The sequence below is a fragment of the Pongo abelii genome, chromosome 16 (genome assembly GCF_028885655.2).
Source record: "Pongo abelii isolate AG06213 chromosome 16, NHGRI_mPonAbe1-v2.0_pri, whole genome shotgun sequence".
In the NCBI taxonomy this organism is placed as follows: domain Eukaryota; kingdom Metazoa; phylum Chordata; class Mammalia; order Primates; family Hominidae; genus Pongo; species Pongo abelii.
Window position 1 is genome coordinate 24187327 of NC_072001.2, and position 12392 is coordinate 24199718.

General features: G+C 43.1%; 1 pseudogene; it reads left to right on the forward strand.

Moving 5' to 3' along the window:
- Positions 1 to 4037: 4037 nt before the first annotated feature.
- On the forward strand, positions 4038 to 11568 carry LOC112131511 (alpha/beta hydrolase domain-containing protein 17A-like; annotated as a pseudogene).
- The last annotated feature ends 824 nt before the right edge of the window (positions 11569 to 12392 follow it).

Sequence of the window (12392 nt, forward strand, 5' to 3'; positions counted from 1 at the left end):
ATCAAATACTTTCTTTTATATATACTTATAAATGTCATACTAGAATTACACATTTTCTAATGAAATACAAAAGCATAAAAGAATCGTATTCATAAGTTGATTTTAATCATTGTCTCGAGTTCAATATTACAAACAAGTGTAATTATGGTACAAGTACAAAACAAATGGTGATTAAAGCATGTCAGAAAACAGATGTTCCTGCATACAGATGGACAATCCAATTAACACTTCTCAAATAGAAAACAGCTATTTACTCCTTACTAATGAGTGATATAATTATTTATCATTAATGCAGCTTGGTTTTTTAATGTCTCCATGAAGAGCTTAAATATAATTTTCCTAAAGATGCATTTGGGCCGGGCGCCGAGGCTCAGGCCTGTAATCCCAGCACTTTGGGAGGCCAAGGCAGGCGGATAACGAGGTCAGGAGATTGAGCCCATCCTGGCTAACATGGTGAAACCCCTTCTCTACTAAAAATACAAAAAAATTAGCTGGGTGTGGTGGCGGGCGCTTGTAGTCCCAGCTACTCGGGAGGCTGAAGCATGAGAATGGCGGGAACCTGGGAGGTGGAGCTTGCAGTGAGCTGAGATCCCACCACTGCACTCCAGCCTGGGCGACAGAGCGAGACTCCGTCTCAAAAAAAAAAAAAATAAATAATAAAAATAAATAAATAAATAAATAAGAAAAATGATGTATTTGGATGGTTAATGTATTTTTAATGTATAATTATCTATTGTAGTTAAAAGATGATCAAATATGCTGATTCACTCAGTGTCTATGTTTTAAATGCAGGACTTAAGGAACAATCTGCCATAAGGCACCAACTTATTGTTTTCTTTTAAATTATATATCTAACATGCATACACACACACACTATATATATACAAAACATTAATAATGATGAAAATTTTGAGAATCATGAAGAATAGTATAAATGTAATATATATTTTTTTCACAAGAGTTTTCCAACTACCCTACTTTTTTTTTTAGTAGAATACATTAGATACTACAAAAGAAATGAAAACAAAATGATGTGGAATAGCATGTAAACAATAGAAAGAAGTTTTTGAAGATTGTTACAACACAGCTTCCCTAGCTAATAATATCTGAGAAAACCTGCACATGTGGCATATATGTGTAGGTACCTTTTAGCATATATAATGGATTTATTAATATTTCTTCATTGCGTTGATGGGATGAATATATAAAATAGTAAGTACAAATACCTAGACCTTTGCTTGGTGTATAGTAAATATTGTGTTAAAATAGAACTCTACTATCTTTCTACAGAAATACTCTATGCAGTGATTACTTCTGGCTGTGATACATAAAAACAGGAAAATCTCAATAGAGAAAAAATATGTATTCATGATCATGATTTGGATTTTTCCAAAGAACAAAAACTATGAATTGGGTTGCAAAGATTTCCTGTTAAGACAACAGTAGAAATAAAGACATGGAGTAGAAGATACACACATTGAGTAGGTTTAACAGGCCTAAGCAAAAGATGCACATAATGAAACATCAGGAGAACAGACTAGAAATTCCTCTAAGCCTGTTGTGAGAGCCAAAGAAAATACATCTGGGTTTGACTGTTGATAATGAGGAATTTCTGAAAGGTTGACCTATAGAAGTTCTGAAAAAATGCTTCTAAACAAACCAGATTCCTTTGTCAAATAGATAAGGGAAATTATGGATATGTAATGCCACTTTAGAAATTTCAAATGCACATTAACAAGCAACAGCAAAAAGTAAACCCCATTTAACTTTATTTAACCTAGATTTTATGAACTTATTTACTAAGCAAACTCTCCCATCCATATTTCCCTACTTGTAATACTTATTAAGAATCACTGTTCTGGTGTCATTGGAATTTACTTAGAGAAATGCAGTCTAACCTCTGCTTTAAGAAGCCAACTCTGGCAGAACTATCAATTGGAAAAAAGGAGAGTTTAGATGCTAGGAGGCCATTATAAAGCTCACTTGAGAGCTAATCTGTGCATGACTCTGACAGGAGAAAATAAAATTGAGAAAAAGGCCTGCATTGGAGGCAACAATCCTTGGAATGTGATTGACCGTAGATAATAATGAATGTGGAAGACCCAGAACAGACTTTAAAATGTTAAGCCCAAATGACTGTCTGACAGGTGGTATCTGTAATGAAAACTGGAAAGTCTGAAAGAAGAACAAGATTCTGAGGAAAAGACTAATTTTTTAATGTGTTGAGTTTGAGGGCCTGCTTTGGAACTAACGGGCAGCTGAAGATTTCATTTCATGTCAAAGAAACCTAATTTAAAATCCAGCAAGTACTAAACTCAGAGCTAAATGTGAAAGACTGAAATATGAACTTGCCCACCATGTTAGAGAGGTTTATGAGAGCTCAATGCAGAAATGCCTCTGAAGTGGGAAAATCTATAATTTCTCTGAAGAAGCACTGTCTGTGCTCTGGAGGTCAGAAATTTCCTAGACTCATGCCCTCTTTAGAGCAGATCCAGAAGTCTTTTAGAAATGAAATGTTGGACATGCCCATATGTCCTCTGAGCCTGTCCTTTCTGTCAGAAGTCATGCAGAGACCCAAATGTCAAAAAGGGACACCTTGTTTTGTTGATGCACAAGATTGTGGCATTCCAGTCTCTTTCTGAAAATACATTATTGGATTCTTTGCAGCCAAATTCTTAATAAAAGTTTGGTATTGCAGACCAATATTCCATGAAGAATTACCTAAAGCATGAGGAAATCATCCCTTTAGATCAGTGGATTTTTTGCTTTAATTTTTAAATTGACACATCATTGTACATATTTATAGGGTATAGGGTGATATTTTGATTAGATCCGTGTTTTATAGCATGTTATGTAAAGCTTCTGAGAAGAGTTAGGGAGCATCTTAGAAAGCAAAATGGAGTCTGTAAACAGACATGTAATGAATACTCAGCAAATATTCATGCACTCCCAGATATTTCAGAGACTTCCAGTTATGTTGGGATCACGTGGAAAGATCTAAGAGACTCTGAGGGGAAGTGCCATGAATCACTCTGGGGCTAAGGCAATAAAAAGCCCCTGCCTCATTCCAAGTTCTCTCCTTTTCCACTGCCAGTACTTTGAAGGTTACGTGCAATGTGTGTCATAGGTTAAGGCTAGAGGAGTTTATTCTGACTGACATTGAACTTTATGGGAGCAACCAACAAATTTTGGTTTGGTTGAGCCACTGAGAATTCAAGCTTAGTATCTTCTGGTTGCTGTTGCTGTTTACCAACACAGTGGGATTTCTACAGGGCTCAAGCGAGCAGAGAAATTCCATGTGAACCAGAATGTCTCCTGTTGGGCTTCTGTATAAATTGTGCTGATGAAAAATGTTAAGCAGATAAAAATGTTAGAAATTCATTGCTCCACACTGTATCGAAGGTATTTTTGTCTCAGTTGAAGCCATCCTAAAATTATATATTTAGTTCATACTATCTTCAATAGAATTGTTTTTACCGAGTTGCTTTTTGACGTTATACATGAGCCTTTTGTAGTTCACAACCGAATTCATACACAAATGTTACTGAGTCTATTGCCCACCATGTTAGAGAGGTTTATGAGAGCTCAATGCAGAAATGCCTCTGAAGCGGGAAAATCTGTCATTTCTCTGCAGAAACTATTGTAGTTTTAACAGAATGAATGATGGAAAATAATAATATAGAAAATCATATGAAGGAGTATGGAAGATGGGGCACTATTAAAGTGATTATTTGATGGCAACAAGGATGAAAATGTGTCATTGAAATTCTTTAGGTTTCACATAGAAATTGCACCAGTTTATCCCAGCAGACATATTGTTTAGAAGTTTTTAAGAAAAGAAATTTCTGAATCATGGTTTACATTGTTTTAGGTCATGGGAACTAGTAAACATGTTTCACTATGCAGACTATTAGTCAACATTTAGATCATGCGTTTCAATAAAGAATGTCAAATTGTGAGAGGAGAATGAATAAATCTAATTGTTACAGTCACTCAGCTGACATGCTGAAGTGCCTGGAAAATTTCTCACATGAATAATGGGTGAAGAGTCAAAGAATGATTCGTTTGGGGAAAAGAAGATCTGCCGGGTTTTGGAAAGGGTATGTGTATGCATTTAGTATTGTTTAGTGTGATAGCTCTATGGTCCTGACCTTCACATATTTATTGGGCTGCCATGTGTTAGGTGGAAACACAAAACTGTCATTATTTTGTAGGACAGAAAAGGCTGAATACTGACAATTTCATAGGTTCCACCTAATAGAATAGGAAACAGAGTTATCTCTGAATTGTTTATCTAAGGTAGAATTTGGGGAAGTACTTAGAATTTATAAAAATTAAATTTTAGACTAAAATATATAGATATATCTAGAGTTGTTCAAAAATGAAAATAGAGCTGAAATTTCAAGTGCTATAATGGAGTTCATATAAGAATTCCATGCTTTATATTTGAGGTTGGATATGTGCTTTTTCTTTATCCCTTTCATTTATATGGATCTAATCTTCTATAATGTTTAAAACATTTTGATAGAGATGTTCTTTGGTGTTCTTTTTTCTCTTGATTTAAAGATCTGCTTTACAACCAAACAGTAAGATTAAACAAAACAAAACAATGCCCACGGCTTCATGGTCACTCTACGCATTTAGAAAGGCCTCGTGCATGACCTATTATGGTCATCTGGAAATTCTTTGTAATTTTTTATCAAAGGGCTCTACATTTTCACTTTGTACTGGGCCCTGAGAATTATGCACCCAATCCTCAATCCATGGTCTTCTTAAATTCACATGCGGATTAGAATTATAAAGGTACATTAATTCTAGGCCATCAAAGGCTAGCTTATAACTTTCAAATTACATTTGGGAATTGTTCTTATATAACAGCATTTATTGCTCCAAAGATCATTATGTAATAACTACTAAATAATCTATATGAATGTACATTTGGGAAACCATGAAAACTTTCTCAAAGAGCTCTGCTGTTTTAAGTAACAACCATGAAATATTTCCAAAGGCATAAATTAAAATAATTACAACAGAAAATCTGACAGACAAAAAGAAAATCTATGACAACATACCAATGCAATTTATTGAAAATAGATACACATGAAACAAAGAATAAAGAACAGCAGGAAAATGTGCCACTATTGTGGTTACAGCTTCGAGGCAACACATTAAAATGCCAACCAGACACAGGTGGCAACAGATGTATCTACCACCAAAAAATAAAGTTAAATTAAATCAAGTCAAAAATTTCAAATGAAGTAACTGTTCAACGAAAATGAAAAAGAATAAAAATCACATCTGCTTACATGGCAATGAAACATGAAAGATTCTGCTAAAAGTTTATGTTGAAAATTAAGATGGAGGTGATCTATGCACACTCATCCAAAAATAGAAAACAATGAATTAGTGGACCAATGCCAATGTTAATTTTGAAAACCTGAAAAAGAAGAAAATTAAAATATGGTTGATAGGTTCTCTACAATATAGCAAGAAAACTCTGCCCAAATTCTAAAGGATACAAAGTCTACTCAATTTAATAACAAATGGCACGTTTCTTTTTCTTAAAAACATATGCATAATCTGTGAGTGCATTTTCTACTTTAGGGACCATTTGAATTAAAATCCTTAAGTTCTTATGAATGTTTTAGAAATATGTACAGTAAATGAATAAAGCCCATAGTTATTTCAGGATAACATTTAAAATTATTTACTAAATGTTTAATATTAAAATAATAGTACATGCCGTCCAGTCATAATCAAAAAAGCCAAGGTGATTATGGAGTATTGAGGCTGAAAAGAGCTAGATCTAAATCAACCTATTCTGGACTTCACTGTCAGTGAAAAGAATTGAGAGGAAAATTTTCAAAAAATACTTATACTTGTGAGATTGGTGATGAGAAACAATCTGTGAAATATTGCCATTTCTCTGGAGTAAAAATTTTAAATGATTGATTAGCACGATGTCCCTTTCTCTTCACACTTACATCTTTCTGATTTTCTCCTCACATCTCAGGCATGCTGAGGCTATAATGTCTTTCCATCTACCTTAGGTTTACTATTTTAAAATTGATTTTTGATGTTGTGAACATGAATTGTGTATTAATACAGGAGAACGGGGTGTGTATTTCTGAAAGTCCAGAGTTGTAGGGGCAAAGAAGAGATTTCTGGAGTCCCCTGCGTGCCTGCTTACAGAGGTTTCCTTCCTGATATTGTCAACTTCCAGAATTCTTGCTCTGGCTCCATTTTAAAGCCCTGACCACAGTTAAGTGTCTTTTCCTGACCCTCATTTATACTACCATGAAGCTCCTTTGTAACATGAAATGTGCAATGTGACCAATTGTTGGCTGTCCAGACAAACATATGTTAGGACTTTTCACTCTGGCTTCATGCTGAAACATCATTCACATTTAGTAAAGGAAGGGGCACTCTGTTAAACTCACCACATTCTTTACTTTCTGGAGTCATATAGAGATATTCCACTAAGTCCTTTTGCTTGATCCCATAGAGACCATCCTATGAAAATTGAATTAATATGAAAGCAGGTAGAGTGAATATTCATTTAAGTCATTTACAACAACATCCAATAGTGTCTCCAAGTGGAACAGATATTTAGAGACCAGTTTGGCAGGAGATGGGATGGGGAAAAAGAGTGGCTGATGCATGCTGAGAAGTAGTAGGAACAATCTAGTTTTCAAAATATTGTTCTTCTTGTTAAGAGTCTGTTTCTCAGGTTAAACACAGTCAAGTGATCACTCAGTCGAGTCTAATAATTCAGTAACTGAGAACAGATGGAGAATACATGGATATGTGTCTGTGTGTACACTCACATGCAAAATCAGTTGCCCTGACTTTATCTTACATCAATCTATTTATTGATTTTGATAGGAAGAGTATGTATTTTAGATACCTCAAGAATATCTCCTGAAATACTTCCATATTCTTGCCTTTTGAAGAATCTTTTTAAAGGAAGAAAAATAATTATTAGCAAAGAATCCACATTCCCAGTGGCTCCATTTTCATCTCCTTAATCCAGTGTTAAAATTCATGGCTTGGGAAAACTGGGATGTTTACAATGCCTTTTTATACCATTCATCTATACCATTAGTTTTAATAGCCTGTTCACTTGAACAATTTCTAAGTATGTGGTAAAAGAAACTAAACTAAAATAATAATGCATTATATTTGAAAACATCAGTATCCTGTACACAAAACTTCCATAAGTAGTTCTTCCTAGATTGAAACTAGAACAAATCCATTTCCAAAAAATCTATATTTTTCTGAAGACAAAAAAAAATGTTGCTACAGATAATTGCCATGGGCTGCAAATATTCTAATTCATCCAATATTTCTCTCTTGTTGCATGTTGTATAGATAAATATAATGCATCAATATTAGGATAGCATATATTTTATTAAATGTTAATGCAGAATTCTAAATTTTCTAGCATTCACAGAAAAGCAAGCTGCTGATAATAAGTAGTATTTAAAGAGAAATCTTATCTACTACAATGAATTGAGAAATCCAGGATATTAAGACCACAAAAATGATTGTTTAGATGATTTAATTATAGCACAACAGGCTTTTCTGCTGATAGTTATAATTATGTTTTAATAACCCAATCTCAACAAACATAACTACAGTACAAATGATGAGCACAAAAATCCATCTCATTTGTAGCTCAGACTAGTATTTCAAATGGAATTTCTCTATTAGTAATTTAGTCTGATTTTTATAATTCATTAGAATAAATCAATAACTGACTTAGAAATCACTTCTATGATTTTAAGTATTTTTCCCCAGAAACATTAACAATACCACAAGCATTAAAATGTTGAGAAATATTTGTATATGATGATGTCAGTGGATGTTCCTTTCCTCAGCTAATAAATTCTAGTATAAAGTTTTCAGATCTGTACACAAAAATGGATCATAAAAATATAATCATGGTAGAAACTATGTAGCAATTTTATGAATGTGGAGAAAGAGTTCAAATAGTACTTTTCTACTGTACTGTGTCCATGCAAAGCTTCATTCAAACAAACAAAAACAATACTGAATTCATTATGTTACAATCTTTCAGGACACTGCATTTGTTCACACTCTCCCCTATCTCCATCTCTAAGGGACAGATATAATTCCCCACTCCTTGACTTTGATCCTTGCTGTGTGACTTTGCTTAAGCCAAAGGGGTATCTTAGAGGATTTAAGGCAACAGAAGCCTGGCATGTTTTTGCACAGGCAGGTTGCACTCCTGACTTTCGCCATAACAATAAAATGCTTCAAGTACCCGGGAGGGCTGAGGAGGATAACAAATACATGGAACAGATCTGGACACCAGCTGCAGCTTCAAGCCAATGCTAGCCAAGCCCAGCCTAGATCAGCTGAACTGTGTCTGACCAGAGGTGCACGAACAAGAAAGGCAACGCCGTGGACCTGGGCCAGATGGGCAGCTTCTACATTGGCCTGGGTTCCCGCCTCCACTGCAACATCTTCTCCTACGACTACTCCGGCTACGGTGCCAGTTCCGGCAGGCCCTCCGAGACCAACCTCTACGCCGACATGGACGCCGCCTGGCAGGCCCTGCGCACCAGGTGAGGGCGGCCCTGGGGGGAGCTCAGCCTGGGCACACCCGAGAGGGGACCAGGTCGGCGGCCGAGGGGAGGGTCGGGCTTCCCCGGGAGGAAGGTGGGCGGCCCTGCAGGAGGGGAGCCACAGTGGACGCATGCGGCCAGAGAGCCGGACAGGTGAGCTCAGGCGTGCGGGTGCAGCCTCCACACGGCTAAGGTGTGGCCAGGAGGTCCCCCCACACCCTGGCCTGTGGAGCCAGGCTCCCTGGGATCCCCTGGCCTGAGAACAAGAAGGGGCTGAGCTTGTCACAGGGGCGTGGACACCACGCGGCGGGAGGGGGTGGGTGGTGTCGGGGGGTCTGTGCACGTGTGGCTGGGAGCCCACGGGCCGAGGCAGCACTTGGGGCCAGGTGAGGCGAGGCTGCTGCATCGAGGTCCCGAGGCCTGGCCCATGAGGCCCTGTGGCTGTGGAGATCGGCCATCCCGGGGCAGGGCCTGCAGGTTCAGGTGCAGACCCCCAGCACACACCCGAGGTCTGGGCCAGCCTCGATTCCAGATCCAGCCCTCCTAATCATCCAGGTCCCCAGCCCTGCGCTTGCTTGGGCCCTTCTCTCGTGTTTGAGCACCGCCCGGGCCAGTGCTGCTCTGGACCGGAAGACCCGCGTGGGCCTCTGGAGGCCTTTCTTGCTCGCCACCCACTGGGGCTGTCTCGTCCTGGCCCTGCCCTGCCCTGCCCAGCCCAGTGGTCTGACCCGCTTCTGCAGGGGCCAGGCGCAGCTCTGAGAAGTCAGAGACGCTGGGGAGGTAGGGTCCTCATTGCCTTGGCGATATCCCAGGCAGTCCCTGCTGTGGGCCTGGGAGCTGGGTCCCCTGCACCACCCTGGCTCTGGGGGGCTCCCGGCAGTGTGGGGCGCTGAAACCAAGCACCACTTCATGCAGCTTCCTCGGCCCCCTTCTGTCTCTACTTCCCGGGGCACCGGCAGAGTCACATCCACCATGGCCAGCTCTGAGCTCTGTCTGCTCGGCCTTCTGTCCTGCTGCCGCTTTGTCCTGCAGGAACCTCGGCCCAGAGCCGTGAGGGGGAGGCCAGATCGCACTCAGGGCCTCCACTGAGGATGTGTCTTGTTTGATTGTCTGAGTGGTGACAACCAGGTGGCAGCTGGGGCTCCTGCCTGGAGCAGGTGACAGGGCTGGGCTGGCTCAGCACACTACTGGCCTTGGCTGCCAGGGAGCAGGCCAGGGAGGCTGAGGCAGAGCTGGGGCCACAGGCACAAGCCAGGCAGCATCCTTTGGGCCATGGGTGAGCAGTGAGCTGTGGAGTGCTGCCAGGAGGCTGGGATTCCAGGCCAAGGAGGGGGACAGCCCTGCTGGTGGAGTCCGAATGCCAGGCAGACGGGACGCACACCTGCCCATGCTCCTGCCTCGCAGGAGGGCATCTGCCTAGGATCAGAGCCTGGAGCGTGTGGGAGAGTTCTGGGGTCGCGGCATCGACTGGGTGGCAGGTGGGTCCCGCGTGGTTGGGACTGGGCACGAAGAGGCCTTGGGACTGGTGCTGGATCAGCTGGGCCAGGGGCCGCACACCAGTGACCTGGGGGTGGGGGTGGCCCTGGGTGGGAGCTGGTGGTGCTGAGGTGGCCGAGGACTTGTCCACTCCCCAAGAGAAGGCGCTGGTGGGAGGAGGTGCTGCCCCCGCAGCCGCCACCCTCGATGCTGACCTGGGTTGGGCTGGCACCTCATTGGGCATGGGACTCCGAGAGTCCAAAATTGGGTGGAGACATCTGGGGACACAGCTGCCTGAATTCCTCATGGCCAAGGGGGTGGGCAAGGGCTGCAGGGAGGAAGAGTGTACCCTGCCCCGGCCAGTGTACCAGGAACGGCTTTCTAACCTGGGCAGGAAGGCGTGAAGCATTCAGGATGTGGGGGAGCACACAGTTCCCAGTGTGCGCCCAGGAGTGACCAGGAGAAGGAGAGGCGCCAGGGCTTCCCCTACCCTAGCCCGAGGGGGACTCCCTAGCCAGCATCCAGCAGATCCTGGCTAGGAAACGCCAGTGAACCATAGCGCCAGGGAACAGGACCAGGCCGCCGGCTCCGCCCACCGCTGCGGTGTTGGGGGACTGGGGGTGGCCCTTTGGACTGGTGTGGAGCCTGGGACTGACCCACTGACTTGGCTGAGCAGGGAGACTGGAGAGTCGCATCCGGAGCTGGGCCCGGGGACGCCCGCTGGCGGGAGGGGTGCGCGCGAGTCGGAGGCCGCGGCTGACCCTGCTCCGGTGCCTCCAGGTACCACATCAGCCCGGACAGCATCATCCTGTACCGGCAGAGCATCGGCACAGCGCCCACGGTGGACCTGGCCTCGCGCTACGAGTCCCCCGCGGTGGTGCTGCACTCGCCGCTCACCTTGGACCTGAGCGTCGCCTTCCTGACACCAAGAAGACCTACTGCTTCGACGCCTTCCCCAAGTGAGCAGGCTGGGGCGGGGACAGGGGCGGTGACGTGGATGGGGTCGGGGACGGGGGCGGCGCCCGGGCCGGGCGAGGTCTCACCCGCCCCACGCCCCTCCCGCAGAATCCAGAAGGTGTCCGAGATCACGTCGCCCGTGCTCATCATCCACGGCACGAAAGACGAGGTGATCGACTTCTCGCACGGGCTGGCACTCTACCAGCGCTGCGCCAAGGCGGTGGAGCCGCTGTGGGTGGAGAGCGCCAGGCACAAAGACATCCAGCTCTACAGCCAGTACCCGGAGCGCCTGCGCCGCTTCATCTCCCAGGAGCTGCCAAGCAGAGCGCCTAGCAGCCGCCGGGGCCCCAACCGGCCGGACCTCAGCAATGAAGCGGCCCCCGGACCTCACCCCGCACCGGCCTCCCAGGGGCTGCATGTGGACCCCCGGGGGGCCCCGGGGACCCCGCCCCGATCCAGGGGCCGTGGACGATGTACAGGCAACAGAGCTACGCACTTCTTTCCTTTCGGAAGTAAGAAGAAAAATCGTGAAAACGGAAATTAAAGATTTAATTTTTTTTTAAAAAACACAATGTTTATTAATATACCCCAAAGTTTTTTTTTTTTTTTTTTTTTTTGAGACGGAGTCTCACTCTGTCGCCCAGGCTGGAGTGCAGTGGCGCGATCTCAGCTTACTGCAGCCTCCGTCTCCCAGGTTCAAGCGATTCTCCTGTCTCAGCCTCCCGAGTAGCTGGGACTACAGGCGCGTGCCACCATGCCCGGCTAATGTTTTGTATTTTTAGTAGTTACGGGGTTGCACCGTGTTAGCCAGGATGGTCTCCATTTCCCAACCTCGTGATCCGCCTGCCTCGGCCTCCCAAAGTGCTGGGTAATTACAGGCGTGAGCCCACGTGCCCGGCCGTTTTGCACAGATTTTTTAATGCAAAATCATGGTGGCAATGGGTAATGGCTACCAAGGTGCCATCGTTCAACAATCCTCTTATTCAGCCATCACATCTACTATGTGTAAGCCATAATATCTTCTAAAATGAATTACAACTATATTCTAATTGTTATTTCACTAAGTAATCTCTGCTAGTTTAGTCTCTATTTCATCTCAACGGAATGCCTTCTGAGTTCCCATAATTGTGACTAATTCTCTGAGACGACATCAGAAATATCACTATAAACTATGAAACCTACAAAGGGGATTCCTCTTTTTCCTTTTTATTATAAAGATGCTTTTTTGTTTGTTTTCTGCAAGCAAGCATGGTCTTAATCAATTTTGTATGCCCATACCTAGGAGAGCCCCTGATTCATAATAAGACCTCAATAAGATTTGTTGAATAAAGTGCAAATATGATTTTCAGCTTTCCCTCACCACTTTCT